Source organism: Pinus tabuliformis, chromosome 4_1, assembly GCF_031772625.1.
Source record: "Pinus tabuliformis cultivar Carrire ecotype Pingquan chromosome 4_1, CPIR1, whole genome shotgun sequence".
NCBI lineage: Eukaryota > Viridiplantae > Streptophyta > Pinopsida > Pinales > Pinaceae > Pinus > Pinus tabuliformis.
Window position 1 is genome coordinate 756,908,267 of NC_142303.1, and position 25,367 is coordinate 756,933,633.

Genomic DNA, 25,367 nt, shown 5'->3' on the forward strand with positions numbered 1-25,367 from the left:
ATCAGATTCAGATTGCCCCTGAAGACCAAGACAAAACTACTTTTACTTGTCCTTGGGGAACATTTGCCTACAGAGTTCTACCTTTTGGCTTATGTAATGCTCCTGCCACATTTCAAAGAGCTATCCTCAACATTTTCTTAGATCTAATAAATGAGGGGCTCGAAGTCTACATAGATGATTTTACACCATACGGAGATGATTTTGACCCAGCATTGGACACACTGGAAAAAGCCCTGCAGCACTGCATTGCCACCAGGCTTTGCTTAAGCCATGAAAAATGCTATATGATGATGAATGAAGGACTTCTTCTAGGCCATTATATCTCAGTAGCTGGCATACAAGTAGACCCAGCCAAAATTCAAATAATTTTGCTAATTCCCACTCCTACTACTCAAACAGAGGTACGCAGTTTTCCTGGATTCTCTAGTTATTATAGAAGGTTTATAGAACATTTTTCACATATTCCTACACCTCTATATGCACTAATAGGTAATGTTGACTTTCTATGGACAGAAAAATGTGACCGTGCTTTTCAGGATCTGAAGAAGCTTGTGTCCACAGCTCCAGTCCTTCAAGGACCAAATTGGGACCTGCCATTCCAAATTTCATCAGATGCCTCAGATACAGCTATTGGAGCGGTCCTTGGGCAGGAAGAAGATAAAAAACCATATGCAATTTATTATATTAGCAAGAATTTATCCCCTGCTGAATTGAATTATACTGTTACTGAAAAAGAATTTCTAGCTGTAATACATGCTGTCAATAAGTTCAGGCATTACATTACTGGATATCCTGTTATTTTGTACACAGATCACTCTACCATAAAATATTTAGCAAATAAACCAATCACAAATGGTAGAATAACTAGATGGCTGATTTTATTGCAGGAATTTGATATTACAATCAAGGACAGACCTGGAAAAGAAAATCCTGTAGCTGACTTTCTCTCGCGAATGCCAAAACCAGTGGACGCAGCAGCAGTTGAAGATCAATTTCCAGATGAGCATTTGTTTGTTGTCACTGTTAAAACACCCTGGTATGCTGATGTTGCGAATTACTTAGCAGTAGGTAAATTACCAAAACATCTGACCCCCAATGAACGAAAACAGATTGTCCAGCGAAGTGCTCGATTTTCCTGGATTGGGGGCTACCTGTTCCATACAGGAGTAGATATGCACATCAGGAGATGTGTCCGGGAGGATGAAATTTTTGATATTTTGAAAGCTTGTCACGACGGACCATGTGGCGGACATTTTGTCGATAAGAGAACTGGACATAAGATACTGCAAACAGGGTATTATTGGCCTACGATCTTCAAAGATGAAAAGAAGTTCATTCAAACTTGTGACAGTTGTCAAAGGGCAGGATGCCCTAGCCAGTCTAACGAAATGCCCCTGAACCCACAACTGGTTATTGAACCATTCGAGCGATGGGCACTTGATTTTGTTGGTCCAATTAACCCATCCTTGAACCAGAAAACATATATTCTGGTGGCAACAGAATATGTCACCAAATGGGTTGAAGCAGAAGCATTACCGAGAGCTACAGAGGATTCTGTCATACAGTTCCTGTTTCATATATTTGTGCGATATGGGCTTCCAAGAGACATAATTACAGATGGTGGACCACAATTTGTTGGCAATAAGATTGCTGCAACACTTAAAAACTATCATATCTAGCATAAAATTATTACTCCATACCACCCGCAGGCAAACGGTCAAGTAGAAAGCAGCAACAAAATAATAGAAGCAATCTTGACAAAAACCATTGCATCACATAGACGCGATTGGGCTACAAGACTACCAGAAGCCTTGTGGGCCTACAGAACAACATGGAGAAGCACTACTGGCTATTCACCATATCAATTGGTGTTTGGAAAGCAACCCATTTTTCCATAGAATTTGAAATCCAAACACTGCGAACAGCACAAGAAGTGGGCCTAGACCTAAACAAGGCACAAATTAATAGATTACAACAGATCAATGAACTAGATGAAATCAAGCTCTCTGCCCTTCAACACACTACATTAATCCAACAGTAGCGAGCTAAATGGCATGACGCTCTCATTAAAAAGAAAGTCTTCTGTGAAGGAGATTGGGTGCTCTTATACAATTCCAGGTTTCAGGATTTTCCCGGGAAACTTCAAACTCGCTGGCTAGGGCCATATGAAATCTAGAAGGTACATGAAAATGACACCCTTACTCTAGTCACTATTGACAGATTTGGACATACCTTCAAAGTAAATGGCCACCGAGTTCGATTATACGGCAAACCACTTACTCGAGAATCCTTTTGCCAGCAACTACGCGAGGACTCCGATATGCAAATTCTACACGAGGAAGAGAAATCTTCCTCACCTGTGATTCATTAAGTGATTCACTTGTTTTTATACTTTGTACATAATTTCTTTGTTCTGTATATATTTTTGAATTTGCATTTTTTTCTGCTGCTCCTTTTCAGAAGAAACAATGTTGTCGTTTTGTTGTTCCTTTTTTGAAGAGACAACATTTGTGTACACTTTTGTCATTGTTGTTGTTCCTTTTTCAAACGAACAACACCTTTTGTTTCAGCCGTTCTTTTTCATTTTCATTTTGTTGTTCCTTTTCCAAAGGAACGGCATTTGAGTTTTTTGCTGTTCCTTTTCCAAAGGAACATCATTTTTTATTTTTGTTGTTCCTTTGGAAAAGGAACAACACTTTTGATTTTTGCTGTTCCTTTTCCAAAGGAACAACATTTGTATTTTTGTTGTTCCTTTTCCAAAAGGAACAACACTTTTGATTTTTGTTGTTCCTTTTCCAAAGGAACAACACTCTTGATTTTTTATGTTCCTTTTCCAAAGGAACAACACTCTTGATTTTTGTTGTTCATTTTCCAAATAAACAACACTTTTGACTTTCGCTGTTCCTTTTCCAAATGAACAAAACTTTTGATTTTTGTTGTTCCTTTTCCAAAGGAACGACATTTTCATTTTTGCTATTCCTTTTCCAAAAGGAACAACACTTTTGATTTTTGCTGGCACTTTTGATTTTTGCTGTTCCTTTTCCAAACAAACGGCATTTGCATTTTTTCTGTTCCTTTTCCAAAGGAACGACGCTTTTTAGCACTTGCGTTTTTGCTATTCCTTTTCCAAAGGAACGACACTTTTGGTTTTCTGTTGTTCCTTTTCTAAAGGAATGGAATGTTCGGTTTTTGCTGTTCCATTTTTCCAAAGAAACGACACTTTCGGTTTTTGTTGTTCCTTTTTCAAAGGAACAACACTTGTATTCCTTTGCCCTTCCTTTTTCAAATGACAACATTCTCGTATTCCTTTTACTTATGACTAAAGATACCTGTTGTCCCTCTTGTTTCAGGTCTTTTGGAGCACAGTTATACACTCATGCAATGGATACAAAGCTAGAGCATACTGAAATCAACAAATTATATAAAATCGCTACTTTTACAGGAAATTGCTGTGAATTGATAAAGAGGAACAAAGAAAGGACAAGATTATTCATCACTTTTGCTGTCATTACCCTACTAATACTGACATGATTGGTCATCTTTATCATGCTGGTTCTTTTTAAATTCCCATAAAAATTTTATCATTATTAAGGATAAGAGCAAAGGGTTTACATTTTTCTATTGATATGTTAAGACTTCTTCCACCATTCCTACTCTTAAGGAGGGCTGAACCACCCTTTGTGTATAAATAGGGAAGCATTTTATAAAAAAGAAAAAGAAAAAAGAAAGAATGTTTTGAATTGTCAAATGCAGGATAGGGGGTCTCATCAAGAGCCAGCCTACCATGATCATAAGGAAGAAAGTGAAGTGGCATTCCCACTATGGCCACCACACCAGGGATATGGTCCAAGAGGCACATTAGAAAAAATAAAAATTCCTTGGAACAGGAGGTCTCATCACGAGACGGCTTGCCCACCTTTCACTCCTTCCTAGTGAATGGCATTATGATTTAATTGGTTACCAAGCCAGCATAATGACCTCCATTTTGACACTAAATAATACTTCCTAGGCATACATAAAGGATCATGGTTCCATGGGTGAAACAAACAACTCTGCCAAGGTTATGGACACCTGTCGGCAGCAGAGCTCTATTAATGGTATTGAAGTCACATTTCTTATACACCAATAGTAATCATTAATACCCTTCCCTGTCTTATACCTTTGTAATCTGTCAAATAAGATTATGCATATCACTTCCCCGAACCATTAAACACATGAAAATCCAAAATAACCAATCATGATGGGAAAAGTAGACAATGATCGCATTACACTTGTTGTGCATGTCAGCTGTCCTATCTTCTCAGCCTCACATCATGTAACCGCATTTTCCTATTTATTAAGCGATCCTATTATACACCTCGATTTCGGTAACCTGCTCCTTTTGTAAACATGGCATCTTGGCATACGTTGTTCCTTTATGACCCTATACCAGAACAGATCGGCCCACCGCTCCTTCATTTGACGGCCGAGGATGGCCTATCACATTGCACGGGGGGGTTGACTTCATAATTTGCTGACATACATGTTAGGCTATTATTCAACAAATTCTTACTTAGGAATAGCAAGGCTTAATGGTATCTCGATTTTTTTCAATTTGCATGCCTTACTGTTCCTAAGATATTTTTGTATCATAGTCTGTAACAATTAGTAAAATTTGAACAAGCCTTGCGATCTTGCTATTTCTCTATGTTTCTAACAGTTTGAACAACCTGTTGTTCCATTGTTGTCTCTGTGTTTTTACAGTAAGCTAAAGCATGGGAGGAAGGTCAATTCGAAGAGAACCACAAGGATTGATAGTTTCAGATGTTGCACGGGAAATCCTGGCAAGGGCAGGATGGTTAGTCTATCTTAATCGTTTACAGGAATCCAACGAGACCGTGGCAATAGAATTCTTGCAGAACTTGCAAGAACACCACTCCACAGTAAGGGGAAAACACATAGCAGTTATCAATGACGTAATTGCAGCGGTCTCGGGACTACCAGCCACTGGACCTGTGTGGACTCTAAAGAAGGAGAGAATGCAAAAGATCATGAAGATCTTCCAGGATGGAGGCCAGAACTTGATAGTTAGAGGAAAGGGAGTCCTACCAGTAGCATTAGGAGAGCCATGGGTAGAATTGGCGAGGATCATCCAGAGCTACATCACCTGTGAAGGCAGGAAAGACGTGGTAAAACCATGACACCTTAAACTCTTAGTTGTATTAAAAGAGAAATGCTCTGTGAACCTAGCTGCATTTTTAAATTCATTACTTCATGATGTTACCCGAAGCATGAAAAAGTCACAACATATGGAATCGGTAGTAAGTCACCATGGACTGATACAGCTGATAGTTAGCCACAGTCTTGCTCAGCAACAGGGCAGCTGGGAAGAGCTAATTGCTACAATAAATGGGGTGCCGACTCCGCCAGCCCCAAAACGCAAACATACTGCTAATACACCAAATAGACCATCAAAACAAAGAAAATCAGTTAGATTGGCACGAATTAGAGGGAGGTTGGGGAATCCCCAAGGGAGTACTAGCCAACCTGTGGAGATAGACGACTCAGGGGACGAGCAACCCCCACAATTGGAAGGAGAAGAGAATGAGAAAGAAGTAGGAGGAAATGTGGAAGGAGAAACAGAGGAAGAGACTGAGAAACCTGAGAAGGTGGAGGCGGAGACACAACAACGTGAAGAGAGTCCATTGCAAAATCCATTGCATGAGGATGAATTGGCCAAAATTCTGGCCAATATGTGCGAATATGGCCAGCCTCTCAGCCTGCTAGGCCTCCATATTGAGGAAGAACCAAAAGAGCATTCTACTCAGGATAAAAATGCACCCGAGGAATTGTGTGACAAGGAAGAAAACGAAGAGAATCATTCTGTTCATGATGTAAGTATGACAAGAGAAGAGAATGATGAAGATATAGAAGGGGAACAATCCACTCCCAGCCAGACTACACCGAAAGAATTGCATGAAGAAGAAGGGGTGGACAAGGAAGTTACCCAGCAAATAACAGAGCCAGCTAGGGTTTCTACTCCTGAGCAACCTGAACAAAATAGCGAAGGAGCACCCCAAGAGGAAAACCAAGGAATTGGCCAGGATAACAGTCCAGCCTGAGTAAACAGACAACTGTTCCTTCTAAGGAAATGGAAGAAATTAAATGATTAAGAAAAGAACAGTAAAGATTACTGAATGTGATAGATCGACTTCGACAGCAAATCAGGGTTTTGAAAATGAGAAAAATAGCAAAAATAACTTCGAGGGGAAGACATGCAGCCACTCCGGTGAGACCCCCCAAGAAAAAGGTTCGAAGGACCCCTGTTCAGCCTGTTGTTCAAAACCTTGTCGAAGAACAATATGCTGTTCAAACCGCTGTTGAAGAACAGTCTGTTGTTCAAACCTCCGTTGAAATGCAGACTATTGTTCAAAAGAAAAAGGAACAACATTCCACTGTTGCCCATGTTGAAGTGCAAATGGATGATATATCGGCCTGTGACAAGGAAGTTCAGACAGAGGCATAGTCCTCTGAAGGAATACAGACTATAAACACGAGGCGACGCAATAAGAAGATTCAAGTAAATCTTCCACTAGCCACTACTATGTGGGACAGTGACCCGAAGATAGTAACCCTACGAGAGGGTTTGATGCAAGCTCAGCAAGAAGTAGGAAAACTCACAGAACAAACGGTTTCTCGAGAAAAGTATGAAGAATTACAACAGCAGCTAAGGAATGTCAATTTATCTGAAAGCTAGGCCTTTGAAGGATGGCGAAAAGAACAAGAAAAAGTCGCAAAGGTAACTCATAGATTAGATGTCATTATTAGACAGATGGATACCTTGTGCTCTTTGTACACTGACGTCCTAGCATGTAGAGCCCCTGCCAAGAATTATGCCTTGTTTTTAATGGAAGGATATTTGCAATTGAAAATTAAGGCCGTCAAAGCAAGAGCCCCTATACAAATTAATACCATTAATGATTTTATAAATTGTTGTAAGCACTATGGAGTAAAGGTTCAAAGACTACTGTGTGAATTCTATCTACATAACCTTGTGCTATATCAGGACATGGAGCAGAACCCTGGCCCTTTCATTGGGGATATCCAAATGCAGACATTTATTTCGTTTGGAGTTAATCAAATCAAATGGCTTAAAGCCTATAATGCCTTCCAAAGACAAGAAAATGGATTAGACTTATGGGTAAGAGGTGAGCCTAGAGATCCATTACAGTTATTGAATAAACATAGGAGCCTCATGAGGATTCTGGGCGTGATTGACGTGTTAGGACCCATTCATACAACAATCAATCGGCAAGGGATAGAATACTTCTTTACCATTAAGGACCTTTCCATTGCAGCTGCTAAATTTCGATATCAGACCTCTAATCCGAACATCCAACTCAGGGAACCATTTAATTATGAGAACTTTAAGTTAGCCGCTAATCGTTTGAACCTCTATGGCGAAATTATCTTGAGGGCAGGGCCATCTTGGTTAGGATATAGGTTTCGGAGTCCGATTATTTGGCACCTTGCACCTGGATACCAAGCCCTGTATGAAATGCCTAAGGGTTAGTCAGGCCATCTTTTTGAACATCTAGTTAGACATCATGGCTGTAGACCACCACATGAGATCCCATCTCCAGCCTACTCTCTCACTGCCTTACATGTCAACTACAATGTTTTCATGAGGGCATGAAAAAGGGTAAGCAGGGGGGTGTGTGGAGTACTGAAGAAGGTATGTTTTTATTGACTATTTTGTCATCTTTTCTTTAGAACTTGTAACATCTTTGCATCATGAACTAGGTAGATAATGGGAAATCATGACAAACCAATAAGATTTATATGCAACATGAAAACACTAATAATTGATATTTCTTATGCAGGAAAAGGGAAAAACTAAAGATTGCCGCTCCAAAGAAAAAGACAGGGCCAAGCTAACCACTATCCCTTTGGCGGGGAACCATATGCAAACAAGACGATCTAAATTAAAACATATTAGCCAAGGAAAGGAAAAGGAGATATCGACTCGGCGCAAGAAAACGACCGGATAACTAAGGATTAACAGCTTGGTGAATCCCTCAGGATCCTTTGATCATGAGGGATCGCTGCTTTAATTATTTTTGCATCTTTGATATCTCCTCTTCAGCTGTTATAAGTAGGGGCAACACTTCTAGCCCAGGGGAGACTATTAATTTTTATGTAACTTTGCTCTGTATTTGAAACTTTGATCATTGACTCTCATTGAGAAGTGATTCCCTGTAACTCTATTTTAATGCTTTAATACAAATCTGGCTGCTGTTCCATCTGTGATTCTGGAATAATTTCAAGCGGTGTATCCCTGGAGGCTAAGGACCCGACCCTGGTGGAACACTTCCTCCTGTACCATTACCTTTAGTTCGTGTGTGGTTTGCATTATCAGTTTTGATCAGTAATCTGGTGTGTTTTGTTATTTTATATCACAGCTCTGTTATATTTACAATATCGTCTCTGTAACAGGAAAGTTGTATTATTCATTCTAACCTGATAACATATTGCAGATCCTTTAAGTCATTAATGTAAAATTACTGTTCTTTACAGAATGCTATTATTGTTCAATTGCAGAGTAACCAAGCTGTAATATTCTTAAGTTGGTATTACTGTATTCGTCTATGGTTTATACTTCATACGATTGCTGTTCAATTGACATTGTTGTTCCATTATGAATTGCGATTGTTACCCTTTCTAACTAAGATTAATATTTGTGGTATCAGACTCAGATTACTGTTTCTCTTAATATCTCTGTATGTTGTGTGAGTTATTTATTTCGGTGCTATATATTCATCATTAGTGCTAAGCGTTGTTCTATATTTCATTGGTCATTGGTTGCCGTTCCATTTCTATTTGCTATCTGATTTACCCTTGCCATCTGATTTCTGTAGGATATGATTACTGCACCTGTTCCTGTAGATTAAGCTGTTGTTGTTCATCAGACTTAGTTGTCGTTACATTTTCTAGTTGCTGTTCGATTTCTTATTATTGTTTCTTTGGTGTGTAGAACAATCTGAAACTGTAGTGGGCATTGGCATTTGTTGTCTAGTCCCCAGATCGATGATCTGTTCCTTGATTACCTTTAGTTACATCCGTTTCCAAAGGAATGAGTTATTGTTACAGGACCCTTGACTGATAAATTGCTTAATTTTCCGAGTGCATGATTTAGGCTTTAAAGTATTTTGCTGTACATAGATTTTCTTTCAAGCATCCATTTACTCTTGTATTTCCTTGAGCACTACACTACTAGCATTACTCTGACAAATGACAGCCTCAAACTAAGTACACTCTTTGAGATAACAAATCTTTCCTGGATTGACAATTTAATGTGAGGTAATTAGAGGTGAAAAAGACCCTATTTACGACTCGACACCTGGGTAGAGTTGCCCTCATGAAAAGTAGTGGCAACTTCATTAATTATGTGGGATGTTGATTTTTGACCACGGGTTTTACCAACTTGAGCGTTGGGCTGACGAAACTTCGAAGAATCCTTTGGTTGCTTAGCATGACCACGAGAACCCCGAGTGGAATTGCCCTTCCTAGAGACAACATGGTTCGAGAGTAATTGAGGGAACTGATAGCAAATTACTTGGACCTTGTTAGTCGACTCAAGGAGAACCTATATCCAAGAGAAATATGCTTCCAAGGGTCAGATCGGACCAGGGGACCTGCCAAATTAACCACATATGAGGGCCATGACCTATACATAAATCATTGCTTTCCCTTGATGCAGATTGCAAACCGAAAATAAAAATAATGCCAGAGGCAATAAACATGAATACAACCCTGCCATGAATAGCTGAGGGCATAAGTTTTAATTGATTCATACACATACCAGGACCCTGAAGACTTAGGGTGTAAACCACAAACATTCAGAGGACAACCAAACCGATTGCGTCAGGGACAAAAATAGGAAGAAGACTAGAAATGACACATTGGCCATGCCCAATAAATGGCCATATGTGACAACAAAATCCCATAGTACACAAACACAGGAGTACAGAAAACAAAGGAGCCCTCATACAATTTTGCAACTACCATATAAGATTCCTGGTATTGCTCCTTCTAAACCATCAAATTCAAGACATATCCATTCTTCTCGGAGATCAGCAGAAATAAATAATTATCCATGGGAGCAGGAAAACAGTGAATGAGGCTGAAAACATACCCGAGAAGGGTGGCCTGAACAGATTGTAAGTAGACTGACAACTGGTGAAGGACCACGAAGGACGCCTCCCCCAAGTTCTGGTGCTTCTCAAACCAGATCAAATTCGGACAAGTTTTGCAAGTAGGAAACTTACCAACCTTACCAGCGAAAAGGCTAAAAACCTTCGCCCCTATTATCATGTTGCCACCTTCTGGATTAGAATTAATTGGAGACATGCGAGAGGCCACCGCTCCATGTGCCTTGTGCATATGGAGGGTGATGGATTGCCTCCTCAGGACCTTCATAACAAATGATGGACAATGGCAGGACCATATCTATCCAACTCACACCTCGATCAGGAAGAAGAAGATCTAACTTTTAATCATTAATGTGGTATTAAAATGCTTAACTTTCAGTCATTAATGCAATATACTAATGAGTTTTTTGAAACAAGAGGTTGGATTTAATGTCCTTCATTATGAAAGAGTTTGATTATAAATTCATCCTTTCTGAGGAGGAATGCACTTTGTTTTGGACTACATTAATGCACTTTGCTTTAGACTATATTAATGAATGTGCAAGGAATTATGGTTGCCCTTCATCTCTCTTGTAATAGTTAAAGAAGGAGTTGGGTTCTAAGTAGAGACCTTGTTTTTCATATTCCTTAAAAGGGTTGAAGATAATACTTCCCTTTAAAAAAAAAATCTTTGAAATATCATTATATAAGAATGGAAATCTTGCTATAAAATATTTCTTAATTATAATAAGGGAAAAAAAAAATTTACATTCAAAATTTTAACATAAATTTATTTGACTTTATTCTTGTATTACAATGATAGATTAGTCAAGAGAAAAAGAGTATAAAAAACATAGGTTTATGAAAAAACAAGTATCACATACACTTTTTCTAATGAGGAATACCTATTTAAAAACTATAAGGAAATCTTATTGGAGATACTTAAAATTATTTTATTTTATTTATTTAATATCTTTTCCTATATCTTAATAGTGTTATTGTATAATAAATTATTTACTAAGATTTTTATTCTTTTAATTTCTTTTGAAAAATATTTAAATGAGAAATTTATAATAAATAGTTAAAATACATTAAAATAAATTTAAAATTTATATAAAAATTCATATTTTTTCTTAAATTTAATTATCCTCGTTATATTTAATATAAATTAAAATTTATTTTATTATCACTCTACAATGTCTATACATTGAGTTTCTCATCAACTTAAGCATTCCAAAATCTATTCTTACTATCACAAGTTGATACTAACTTAAAGTTTTACAACAAAGAGCAACTTTAAAAGCCTAAATCAAATGAGCGTTTCAATTTCTCATATTTAATCCATTATAAAATATAATTTATGATAAATATTATCACTTATTTAAGAAAATGGCCTTCCTTATTTAAAATCATTATAGAAAAAATGTAAAATTGACATTTATTTAAACTAATTTTTTATTATTTTATTTAAAAAATAAAAATATTTTATTTAAAAATATATATTACATTTTTAAACATATTTATTAATGTATTGTAATAAAATACTCGATAACATATCATTCCACATTGATGATAATTAGCCCAGTTCCCTTTTTTTAATATAATTTTATTTAGTTATAGCTTTTAAATACAAGTAATCACAGCATGCAATTTCCCAAAGTTTAACGCATTATATACATCACAGTAAAATCCAAGTGTTTTTCCACTAAAAACGGTAGTATAAATTGTAAGCGGCAGACTTTTGGTTGGAAACGTGTCTCAACATGAATCATAAAAACCTAGATGATTGACTTTAGTGGGATTTTCTTTTCCAATCCCGTTTATTATAGCCAAAAATATCATATAAGATGTTGCACCAGGAATTTTTCATTTCTTAGGCTGATCTGTAGGATTATGGATTATGGACCTACTCGGATTACTATATACATAGAGGAAATTAACATTAATAATTAAAAAAAAAAAACATCTATCTTACATTAAAATTAGATCACTGAACACTGCGACTCCAGTAAAGTTACTGGAGTATAGAAACTAGAGTTAACCAAATAAACAAATATTATTGAGCAAGGTAAATTTCATTCAACATAAAAAACAAAACTATTTTCTTAGTGGATATTTTAGTCCAAAATGATGACTATTGAATGCGAAGAGGAGTTTGCACTAGTGGTGTTCATAGGCAGATCAATGTTTGTAGAAATTGTATTGAGAGGCGTAACATTTATGACTCTTGCCTCTTCCTAATAAAAAATTTAGTCTGTGTTTAAATTTGAAACCACGAAAAGCTCCACACGATTGAGTCTTACCACGATATCATTTATATTGTACTTGATATCCCTCAACATTCACTTAATCTCGTTCGGGTCGACAAAGAGCTTATAGTTATCCACTTGTTTGTCATAGATAACCATACTGAGCAAAGTCTCCATTTCATGATGTTGTGTGATAGAGTGAAGAAAATAAAGCCTTCTTCTCCGACACTTTCCTGGATTAGGAACCCATTTGACACTACTACCACCAATCTATGAATCCGAGAAATATTTGTGATCCCAAAATTCCTTGGCTTCTAGATTTAAGATTTCCTTTATCACTTCAAGAGGTGTGGCTTCGAAGTAAATGGCAACTGATTCCCACCCAAAAAGACGCTTGTGTCTTGAATCAAATGCCCCAGTAGCTTCACCCCGACGAGTAGGTAATCTTTCTCGGGGAGCCATATAATACCTGCGAGCAAAACATACAACAACAAACACCAAGATATGAACAAATATATGATAAGCAAACCTCCAATGGTGTAGTCCCACTAGGGTTCTAATTGCAGACTTTACTATAAGATAGGAGGAAGACAAAGAAAAGAGTGGGAATTGATACACGACATGAACCAAAGGTAATGATTGTCCAAATTGCTCAAAGCCCCTATGTTTTTGAGAATCCAGAGCCACTAGATTTAACCCAACTTGTCGAACTGAAGATTGAGGGAGACTGTAATAAATTTCATAACCATATAGAAAAGGTGCCCATATATCACACCCCATAGAAGAGAATTGGACAACGAAACGATATCCCAGCGGGGTCAAAGGATTGGAATGACGCTGAAGGCAAGGCTGCGACCAATCCAAAGGACGGATCAATCCCTGAGTTGTGCATAAAAAGTACAAAGAACATTGACTCTTGAGAGTAGGAGGAAAATGACTCTAGGTATTTCTCACCTCCAAGTTACTACAAGTAACCAAAAGACCTTGTAGAAACCAACAAAAAGGATACGACAACACAACCCTCGTATGACCAAATGAGAAGTTATGTGTGGAGACTAACCTCCATGTGCAGTGATCCACATAGCTTGTAACAACCATATGAAAGGAGACACGTGAGTCTCAAGGCTACACACGACCTCCCTCATGGAGAAACTACCACCTTTCCACCACCCTGAGGGCAACAAAGGGCATATATAAGGCATAGTGGATGTGATAAAGCAAGTATGATGAATGGGAGTATCATTTAGCCTACACGAGAATGGCCAAGTGTATAGACTGAACTAGAGCTCGACCATCCCTAGGCATTGTCACATGATGAGCTCATAAATGAGTTTTCCATGCCTGTTAAATAGTTCTCTATCTACATCCAATCCGCCCTAGGAGGATATCTGCATATTGAAACAGACAAAATGAGTGATCTTACACATGATCCTAGATTGAACGAAAACACCGACTCCCATTTGCAAACATTTAATTTGAAGGGACCTGGGCATGTGGCCCAAAGTACTTGAAGTGTGGAAGCGCCATGCGCTTACCATGCAGGGCCAAGTGTAGAGCATGGCTCTATCACCAAGGGTCGTCGATCCGCTACCATACAATAAATGTGCATGCAAATAATAACCTTGATCGGACAAATAAACTTGTTGGACTGCCTCATCCCCGTATTTAGCATAACCATTAATTCGCCTGTGTTTCACTCACTTTCATCGAAATGCTATTTTTGGTGTTGTTACATTGAAAGTGGGTAAATGCACCACCATGCACACTAGCATGGTCGGTAATTTAATCATGTGAAATAACTTTAACAAAAAGGCCTTTAAAACATTAAAAAAGATACAATTCTTATTGTCAAAATTTTCATGAAACAAATTGCATAGATATTTAATCTCATCTGACGTTTCGGGTGGACAGTTTTCTGGTCCATGATGATGGGTGGAGTGTCCACCCAAAAGTCAGACAAGATTAAACATCTACACAGTTTGTTTCTGGAAAAAAATGACAATATGAATAAGTGTGAAAATTTGAGCTCTCATATTACAATTTTTATGTTATGCTTTGTAGATTTATTCTTAACAGTATGTTTTTACTACTCAAATTAAATATGGGTATTGTTATCCAAGTCTTACTCTTTATTGGTTAAATTATGTTATACTAATACAGTTGTATAAATTAAATAGTTGGTAAAAATTCATAAACATTAAAAAAAATTTAGTGACATATTACCAAAATTAAAAAATCATAAAAATTAACTAAATTATAATTATATTTTAATATATTATTATATTTATTATTTATAAAAAAACAAATTAAATATATACCTTTAGAAAATTATAATACTATTTACGAACACTATACTTTTATCAATTTCATTAAATTTTATAATATATAAATTTTGTCAAATTAATTTGAAAATAAAAAAACTGATTTAACAAAGTCTATAATGATCAGACCAGTGTCCTCCTATCCACCCGTCACATAACTAAACATTCAAACCTTAACATTAAACACAACCCTCTCTAAACATTAAACACAACCTTGTAGCACGCACATTAAACTGCTATCCTTTGGTTCTTATCGTTTGAAATTGACTGCACGAGCTATCATTCTTTTACTTTAAAAGTATTTCCTGATATTAAATATTGTTTTTAATATGATATCTCTAAACATATACGAGTTGCAAGATTAAAGAGGTTAAATATATTTAAAATAAGGATAGTTGCCAAGCAATTTAGTCCTCGTGTACTAAGGTATAGTTATGGTTTTAATGTGTTTGTTTCTTAAAATGATCTGTTTTTTTTGGCAAATGCAATGGCTCGTACAAAAGTTAAATATAGTCTTTATAATTAGATTGATACATTAGTGTTTTTATTTGAGAGAGAAACATTTCTTTGAAAGGGAGAAGACGTGAGGTTATATATAGTGCTGTATTTAGCATAGAAGACATGGGAGTGGAATACAATTGTTATGGAAATTAGTTACTTTAGTATCACTTCACATCTATTAAATATGTGTTTAGTGAAAGATTAAAAGTTAATAGAATTATAGTGACCTATCACATGTTTTATATGTATCATTAATACAAATACAATTTCTTTATGCATTCAACGAGTACTTGTTTATATAGTGATAATCTATTATTTTCTTTACTCGTTAACTTAGGCTAATGCAACCTTATTTTACTTACTGGTTAGGCTCATACAATCTTATCTTACTTACTGGTTAGGATAAACTACAATGTTATTAGCTTCCTCGTAACTGATTTCACCTTTAGCTTGGTGCTTATAGTTGCCGTGAGCTTCTTATTAGCCTTATCTCTCTCTTTTATTTCTAAAGATTAATATCTTCAATATTCTCTATATAAGTTTTAATATTTATTTCCCTTCATGCATTTGTGAGAATTTTATTAGAACATGGCAATGTATTGTAAATCTAAGACCATACACTTACAAATCCTTATTCATAGTTCCATGTCACCCATAACTAGAATAACCACGCTAAGATGGGAGAACCATTGTTGTGAATCAATGTACTGAACAACATGCTAGGGGGCAAAGGAAGACGACATATTATAGATTGGTGTTTCAAAGGCAACTAAGATTCAAATGGAGTTCATTCCAAGCAAGCTTACTTGATTCAAATAAAGGAAGGACTTGATGACATGATCAATCTCTCAGTTCTTTACCATATTTGTTTTAGATAAGTGACTTTGTTATGGGGAAAGTTCAATACTTGGCACCTTTATTTTATCATGCCTTGTTCAATTATGCTTTTCAGTTATAGTTGACTTCAAGATGACATTGAATTTCCCTTATGAACTAATTTGAGGTTTGTTTGAAAAATTACATGATTATTGTGAAATAATAAAGCTTATTTGTTTGATCCAACATGGTCATTATAATGATAACTCCTTCCTATATACAATATGCAACACTTATCATCTTGTATTTCCTTATATCTTTTCCCCTTGAGCAATGTATCTTTTAAATATAGAGAAAGTAAAGTAAAAAACCATACATGTATTAACCTAGTAACAAAAAATATTGTATTATTGTGTGTTAGGTTACATATATATAAACTACAATAAAAAGCAATAAATATATTAACCTAGTAAAAAAATTATTGTAATATTGTTTATAATCGAGGAATTGTTCATACTTTAATTGTCCAAAAAGACAATTTATAACTGCAAACAAAAAAAAAAGTCTATAAAGATAAGTAATTCCCACAGCAATAAAAACAAGGCCACTTAGTTTAAATAAAGATAAACTAAAGTAAAAAAACAATAAATATATAATGGGATAAAGTCGTTAACTATTGTATGCACAATTGACGCATTTACCCATAGAATCTATCATGTAGTTGATTGTACTATTAAATTTATTGAGTATGAGTGAAGAAAGTGAAATTGACCCATCTCGCCATGCGAATGAAGAGAAGTTTGTCATATATAAAAACATGATTGGAATTCATATTTATTTTAAATAATTATGAAGTGAGAGAATCGTGTGAAAACATAGAATTGCTTTTAATATTGTAACATCAATTTCTATTTATAAAATGAAATGTACAAACCCAAGTATAATCCTTGTTTTTAGGCATGAAAAACATAAGTTACTAGTAACCTGGTCTTGAATAGGCATTTTACTTAGGAAAACCCTATTACGTACAAAAACAATCAAACGTTGCATTTTTAGCAAATATTTTTTGTTTCTTGGTAAATTATATTTCTTAAAAAGCCTTTTTCTTTTGGTGAAATTTGAGTGTTTCTTAAAGAAACCATTTCATGACTAACTTCATTTTCAATGAAATCATTTAAGTTTGGTGTGAATTTGTGTGTGTGGACGTAATAATTGGTTGAGAAAAATCAACTAAAATTACATTGAAATTCATCTAAACATATAAGAAGGGAATACATATCACAATGTCTTTGAATCATGTAAATAACCTGTGAATGATTTTGAAAGTAGATTAAATGGAAAGGTATTTTTCTTTGGAGTATTCAAAAAAAAATTCCTCTAATTTTTGTGGTCATTTATAGACATTGAACCAAATAGATACAAAGAAGTTAAAAGCCTTAAAAGAAAAATGTGAAATAAACACATAAACATCTCACTAAACAAATCTTTTGAATGATAAAATGCATATAATTTAGTTGCAAAACATTATAAATATGATATACTTTTAGTATCAGTCCATTCATTCAAGTTGTCTTTTGATTTGAAATCTTGACTACTCTAGGAGTTTTGGCATTCCTATGTTGGTTCATGGATACATTGCCAGTCATTTGTTCATGGAGTTGGTTATGAACTCTTGCTTTCAACATTTTTATTGGTTTCAAATCCAAACAACTTTCGACTCTAGAGTTCTGATGCTTTCGTGATTGCATGTATACACAATATTTTTTTCTTTCAACATTTGTCTTGGTTTTAAATCCCAATTCTAAAAGTCGCAAAACATGTCATCCTAAAGTTTCAACCCGTAGTAAAGACAACCAAACGGTAACTAATAGTTAACTAATTTGACTAACCATTTTTCAAAAAACGAACACCATTTAAAACGACCAACAGTAAAAATTAGATTTTCACATAATATAAAACCATTCAACTTTACTATTTTTCCTTAAATTCAAAAAAACCACATCTCTATAAATTCAGAAAAAACTAAATATATTAAGTAAAAAATTAATAACTATGAGTCTCGCTACTTCAAAAGATATCTCATTATAGTTAATATTAATATTATTTATAAAAAAATAAAATAAAACTTAAATTTATACGCCTAAAATTAAAGCAATACTATATATGACAGCGTTCACATGCACATTTATAAATTGATTTGGTTACCACTACCATTCAAATTTCACATCACTCGAAATGCTATACCGTTTCCCATTAAATGCATGCACTGACAGCTATTGTGCTAACAAATGGATATGATTTTAAGAATGTGAAGTGCGCAGTTTTTCATATTTATACCACACATCTGCACTTCAACGATGCTGATTTGAGATGAACTTGAGGCAGATTTCCAGGGATTCCAACGCAAAGTTTATTAAATTAGTTATTAAAATATTTCTGACATGAAGTTGAGGCAGATTGCCAAGGATTCCAACGCAAAGTTGATTAAATTAGTTATTAAAATATTTCTTCTGGTTTATTGTTATTTTTGCAGTTTGAAGATCAATTTGTTTTTATAGTTTATTTAGGCGATGTGATGACCCCGTAAAAATGTAATTATTTAAAAGTTACTACAGCAAAAACTGAATTAGAATGATATTGAAGGATTTATTTTCTTTTGAGGATATTCTGTTGATTTTACATGTGCACTAAAATAATGATTAAAAGAATTAATCATAAAGATATCTGAATTCCCAAAAGGGAACTGGAAAAGAAAAGTTAGTTAATAAACTAGAAATAACCACCTTCCCTAACTGGAAGGGTTTCCAGGGAAAAGGGGAGGTTGGTTGAGAAACTCTGGGCTGTAGAGACAGGCAGAGAAGGAGAAAGGGGAGGAAAAACCCTGTATGGACTAAGTCTGGTAAGGACCAGATAGTCAAGCACACAGTGCTGGCTTACTGAGGATAGTGATCCGGTAAGCGGAAGCTTGGGGGGAGACTCAGGTCTCGAAGGACTGGTCTCACGGTTGGGTGGATAACAAGCTTTACACAGAGATTTGGCAGGAGATTTGTTCCAGACTCACCTTACCAGTGGAGATCAGGTAAGTAACGGAACCCTCATGTCCCCATAGTTATCTGTGTAACTTGTAGTGTAACTGTGATTGTCTGTGCAATAATTGTAAACAATATATAGTGTAACTGTGATTATAGACAGCCTAGCTGTAAAAATCGAAAGATAGTGTAACTATGATTATCTGTACAAATTATAGACAGTATAGCTGTAAAAATTCAAAAGACAGTGTAACTATGGTTATCTGTACAAGGTTATCGACAATATATCTGTAAAAATAGAAAGATGGTGTAGCTATGACTTTCTGTGCAAAAGAAAACTATAGACAGTGTGTCGGTAAAATTCGAAGGACAGAGGACTGAGATCATCTGAACAAAGAAGGCAGTGTATTTGTAAAACAAACCTTATCTCTACAAGATAAATGGGTTCACAGTCTAGGAGTATCCAAACCAAGAAAACTAGCTATTCATGCAGATAATAAACTCTGGGTCGATATCATATCTTGACCCTAAGGATCACAGTCAGCCGTAAAGTTCTCGTTATAATCTTAAACAAAATGCCTTTTCCTATAACCTCAACCAGCTGGACGGTGTCAAATAGAGATTTTAATAAGATAATGAGAAAACATGAATGAACTCTGAACCCCGAACCCGGTCCAACCGTAGCAGGGGGGGGGGGGGTTCTGGCGATTCCATAACAACGGAGAAAACCTAGATAATATCCGAATTTAAAGACCTGAATAGTTGATAGCTGAATATTACAACGGTTAAATATGCGAATCATTACAAAGATGAACCAAGAGCCATGCAGTAATACCATATGGACATTCCGGTAATATACAGCGGAAATAATTAAATCGTGTCAAGGAAGTATCAAGATATACAATAGCACTAAGGCCGCAGAAGTAATGTCTGCTAATAACGAACCAGAAGTCTATAACCATACGGTATAACCGTTATACAACTTCCAGATCCTCAGGGTTTCCTGTGACAGATTACCCCTAACTAGTCGACCATACATCTATAAAAATCAGATGCAGGCGCGACAGTTCTTTAACTATATACAGATCTGTAAATACATCAACGATATGGAATAGACCCTTAAATCATACTGTAAACAAAATGCTTGTATGCCGTAATCAAACAAGCAAGATTCCAAAATAAGAAACGCATTACGCATCGGGGTAATAATCAAACCCTATAGTTCATAAAAGAAAACCATTCTTATCACCATGAGAAATAAACATAAGCGTAACACAACAGTGAGTTATATTAAAATTATAGGTCGCAAGCCATATGAGTCCAAAGTTAAACAAGCGAGTTGGCTTCCAACCAGGGCTTCATGATAATCATAATACATGGTTATAGCTACAGTACATTCAGCAAAACAAAAAAATATTAAACCGCTGTCTAATAGAGCCAAGTGAAAACTTCAGCTTCGGGACCAAGGGTAAAAACCCAAATCACCGCAAACGAAGAGGTGCCCAAATTCCGTAATCAGTCCCAGAACATTTAGAACCGGAACAAGAGCATCGGTCCATCATGACCTGCGGCCAACCGTGCAATAATAAGGTCGGGGTCTCATTCTAAGCACAGAGGAAAACCCCTGGCAACCCGAAGTGAGACAGAGGTGAACCAACCGAAACTAAACCCTGGAAACCAGATAAATACCTTTGCAAACTCGGCGGCCTCATCTGGAGGGAGTTTTCCAAAGCCGTAGAAGCTGGGAGATGCCCGTTCACAACCTGTCAAGCAATGGATAAATATTAGACTTTTGCATAACAATTAAACTCAAAATCGTATCAGATCTTCTAACTGATTGTGTAATTACCTGGCCGATTTGAGAAGGAAAAACCATGGAGCGGAAGCCCCTCTGGAGTGGCGCATGTGCCTGGAATAGCGGTGGTCTCGGCGCGGAGCTATGGAGTAAAACCCTTGCAGTGGTGAACAGAGAGCTGGGAATCGCTGAGCAGAGTGAGGAAACCTTCGAATAATCCGGAGGAAACCACGTATGTACTCTACCTTCCAGCAGTGGAAGCGTGGAGCAATTTTGACCCTTGATCTCATGCAGAAAACGCACACCGTTGATGGAGGCGACATTACCCAAAAGCAGGGCGCGGGAAAGTCCCAAGCTCATCAACCATACCCCTGTCCCGTGATCAGGCCGACGGAAATCAACGCTGTTGCCAGATGTCCAGCGCAGGAGGCGCCAACCAATGTGGGCAGGACAGTCTTGATGCGCTCGAGGGGAGATCCTATACCATCGTATCGACAATAGACCATAGACAAGTATTAAACAATGATTAAACATTGGTATGACAAACGTTACCTGCCACACCATATACCGCCTCCGGTTAGGCATGTATACGAGGTGGTGGCTATACATGCAAAGTTATATATTTAAATAAAGTGCAGGCGCATAACTATAGTGTGGACACTATATAAAAGAGAAATTTTTTTTTGTATATATGTATTAGCATGTAGATATGTGACAATTGGTATCAGAGCCCAGATTACCCATACTGTGGCCTCTGGGATGTGAATGAAGTATTAAAGATGAGAAGGTCATTATGACATTGATATTCTTTTTGGGATAACAAAATTGTGCAGGTAGCTCACAATGTTAACTGTTTCATGATCAGATCAGGCCAGGGACAGGCTAGTCAGAGGAAAGAAAAGAGCAACCAAGGTATCACAAAGTAATAGTTAGTATGCAGGGAGCTGGCAGCGCACCGCACAGGTCCGCAGCCAATCGGGGGCCTGCAACAAATCTTGGAGACAACCCAGAGTTGTGGGTGCAGCTGGGTGAAGAGACCCGCAGCACGAATCTGGCCATACTAGAAACAGTTCAAGAGCTGAAAAATGAAATGGCTCGGCTACGGGAGGATAATGCACGATTGACAATGGAGCAGGAAAGGATTTTAAAAAGTTTGTCTGACAAACAGAACCCGCCATTAGCTAACCCCAGCGCAGAACAACAGAGAATGACGGAGGAGCAACGTTATCAAGCAGAATCTGAAATCCCTGAAGAAGGAGAGGACCAATCTGATAATGCATCAGAACAGCAGACCTCAAAGCGTCAAAAGGTGGAATTACAAGGAGAATTTCGGAAGATTAAACCCCCACACTACGATGGGGAACAAGAGGAAGCAGCTGAGGCATGGCTAATCAATATGAATAAATATTTTCAGTTATATGAATATGATCATAACTTGAAGGCACGATTGGCTATCTTCCAGTTACAAGGGAAGGCGACACTGTGGTGGGAGGAAGTTAAAATCGTTAAAGGGGTAACCGAACGAACCATAACGTGGGAAAAATTCCAGAAATATTTTAAGGAGAGATACTTGACGGAACGCTTTTATGATGAAAAGGCAAAGGAATTCCATGATCTGCGATTGGGACAGCAGACTATGGATGAGTTCATCAATCGTTTCACATCTTTGCTCCGCTATGTACCCTACCTTAAAGAAGAAAAAGCCAAGGTGCAGCGGTTTGTTAGCAGTCTACCCATGTATATGAGGGAAAGGATTGAATTTGACAATCCTAGAACCATGGATGAAGCTATTCGCAAGGCCAGAATCTGCTACCAGCAGAGCAAACAGAAAGGGGACAGTTCCAACAGAAAATGGAATGAGAAAAAGAATAGTAAAATTGTTGGAAATAGTAGGGGAAGTCGAAGCGGTGGAGTCAAAGGAAGCAGCAAGGGCCAGAACAGTAGAGCAGCACCGAGAGGTTCATTCAGGTCCAAGCCCATCAGTGAAACCAGAATGGGTGAACAACCCGCCAAGATGGATACTGAAGGAATAACCAGACCCCCAGTGCAGTGCTGGGGTTGTGGCGGACCGCACTACGTCAAGAATTGTCCGCAAAGGAAGGGAACTGACCAGATATCCCAGATTCATGAGGCATCAACCGTGGGTGACGTAGGACGAAGTATGCCAAGAATTAACGCAGCCTTGGACGACCGCCAGGCAGAATACCAGCCCACCATGGTAGAGTTTGAAGGTAAAATTTTAGACATTTCCATCACTGTTCTAATTGATCTTGGAGCTACTTTAAGTTATATTAGTCCAAAAATAGTTGAACAGTGTAAATTGCAGCCTGAAAAATTCAGGAACCCTTGGCTGGTACAACTAGCTACAGGGACTAAAAGACGAGTAATGGCAAAAATCAAAAGTTGTCCTATAGTGATAGCAGGACAGCCAGTAGTGGCAGATCTGAACATGCTTCCACTCGGGTCCTATGATGTCCTAATTGGGATGGACTGGCTAGAAAAGCATTGGGCTTTAGTGAACTGCAAAACGAAGGTCATACGGTACAAGGATGATGCTGGAATAGAACAAGAAATGCAGGGAATTAAACGACCAGTGCAGGTCCGGCCAATCACTGCATCTCAGCTGGCAAAATGCATCCGGAATAGATGCCAAGTGTATGCTATTCAGGTGGGCTATGCAGAAACTAAGAATAAGGTAAACCCGTTAGACCACCTCCCGATAATAAAAGAGTTCGCAGATGTATTTCCGGAGGAAATTCCTGGACTACCTCCAAAGAGGGATATAGATTTCACCATTGAGTTAATACCAGGAGCTGCTCCAGTTTCGCGGACACCTTATAGAATGAGTGTACCTGAGTTGACTGAGTTGAAAATGCAACTACAAGAATTGCTGGATAAAAATTATATCCGCCCCAGTGTATCTCCATGGGGAGCTCCGGTATTATTCGTCAGGAAGAAAGACGGAACTCTGCGAATGTGTATTGATTACCGGCAGCTGAACAAGCTCACAATTAAAAATAAATACCCCTGACCTCGAATCGATGAGCGTTTTGATCAATCGATGAGCTTTTTGATCAAGTCAAGGGGGCGACAGTATTTTCTAAAATTGATTTGCGATCTGGTTACCATCAAATCAGAATTAAAGAAGAGGATATTGCTAAAACAACCTTCAGGACTCGGTATGGACACTACGAGTTTGTAGTGCTGCCTTTTGGATTGACTAATGCACCCGCCACGTTCATGTGTTTAATGAACAGCGTGTTCCATCAATTTTTAGACAAATTTGTACTAATATTCATTGATGATATTTTGATTTATTCCCGCTCTAAGGAGGAGCATGAGGAACATCTCCGGATGGTACTGCAAACTTTGCGAGAACATCAGTTGTATGCTAAGCTCAGCAAATGTGATTTCTATAAAGAGGAAATTCAGTACTTGGGTCATGTGATAACAAAGGAAGGGATTGCCGTGGATCCTGAGAAAATAAAAACCATACTGGATTGGCCTGTGCCAAAAGATGTGGCGGATATCAGATCCTTCATGGGATTGGCGGGATATTACAGAAGATTTGTGGAAGGCTTTTCGAGGGTGGCATATCCTATCACGTCCTTGCAAAAGAAAGGGAGGACATTCAAATGGAGTTCTGAATGTCAACAAAGTTTTGAAAGACTTAAGCAATTACTCACGTCTGCTCCCGTTTTAAGTATAGCTGACCCGGATAAAGATTACGTGGTATGTACCGATGCCAGCCGAGAAGGCGTCGGAGGTGTGTTAATGCAAGAAGGAAAAGTGATAGCCTATGAATCGAGAAAATTGAAGGAACATGAGCAGAAGTATTCTGCCTATGACTTGGAGTTGGCAGCTGTCATACATGCGCTTAAGATGTGGCGGCACTACCTTCTAGGAAGGAAATTCCTACTATTAATAGATCATCACAGCTTAACAAATTATTTTAGTCAGCCCACACTGAATGCAAGACAAGCTCGTTGGGCAGATTTCTTAAGCGGGTTCGACTTTGACATTAAACATCTAAAGGGAAAGGAAAATCGTGTAGCAGACGCACTGAGTCGAAAGGTACAATGTTTGTATGAAGTTACATTCAGTAGATGGGAAAATTCCTTGCGGGAAACGATGAAAACAACAGCAAGCCAAGATGCTGAATACCAACAAATGAAGCGGCAAATGCCACTTTCCAGCGAGGGAAGTCAGTAGGAATATGAAGTTAGCAGGGATGGAATGCTGCTTTACAAAAAACGATTGTTTGTACCAAATGACAACAGCCTCAAAAATTTAATCTTGAATGAGTTTCATACCAGTCACTACGCTGGTCATCCCGGGTACCAGAAAATGCTGACTGCACTTCGGAAGGAATATTACTGGCCGGGAATGAAAAAGCATGTGGCTGAATATTTAGCGCGATGTTTGGAGTGTCAGCAAATCAAGACGGAGCACCAGCATCCGGCTGGATTATTGCAACCCCTGCCCAT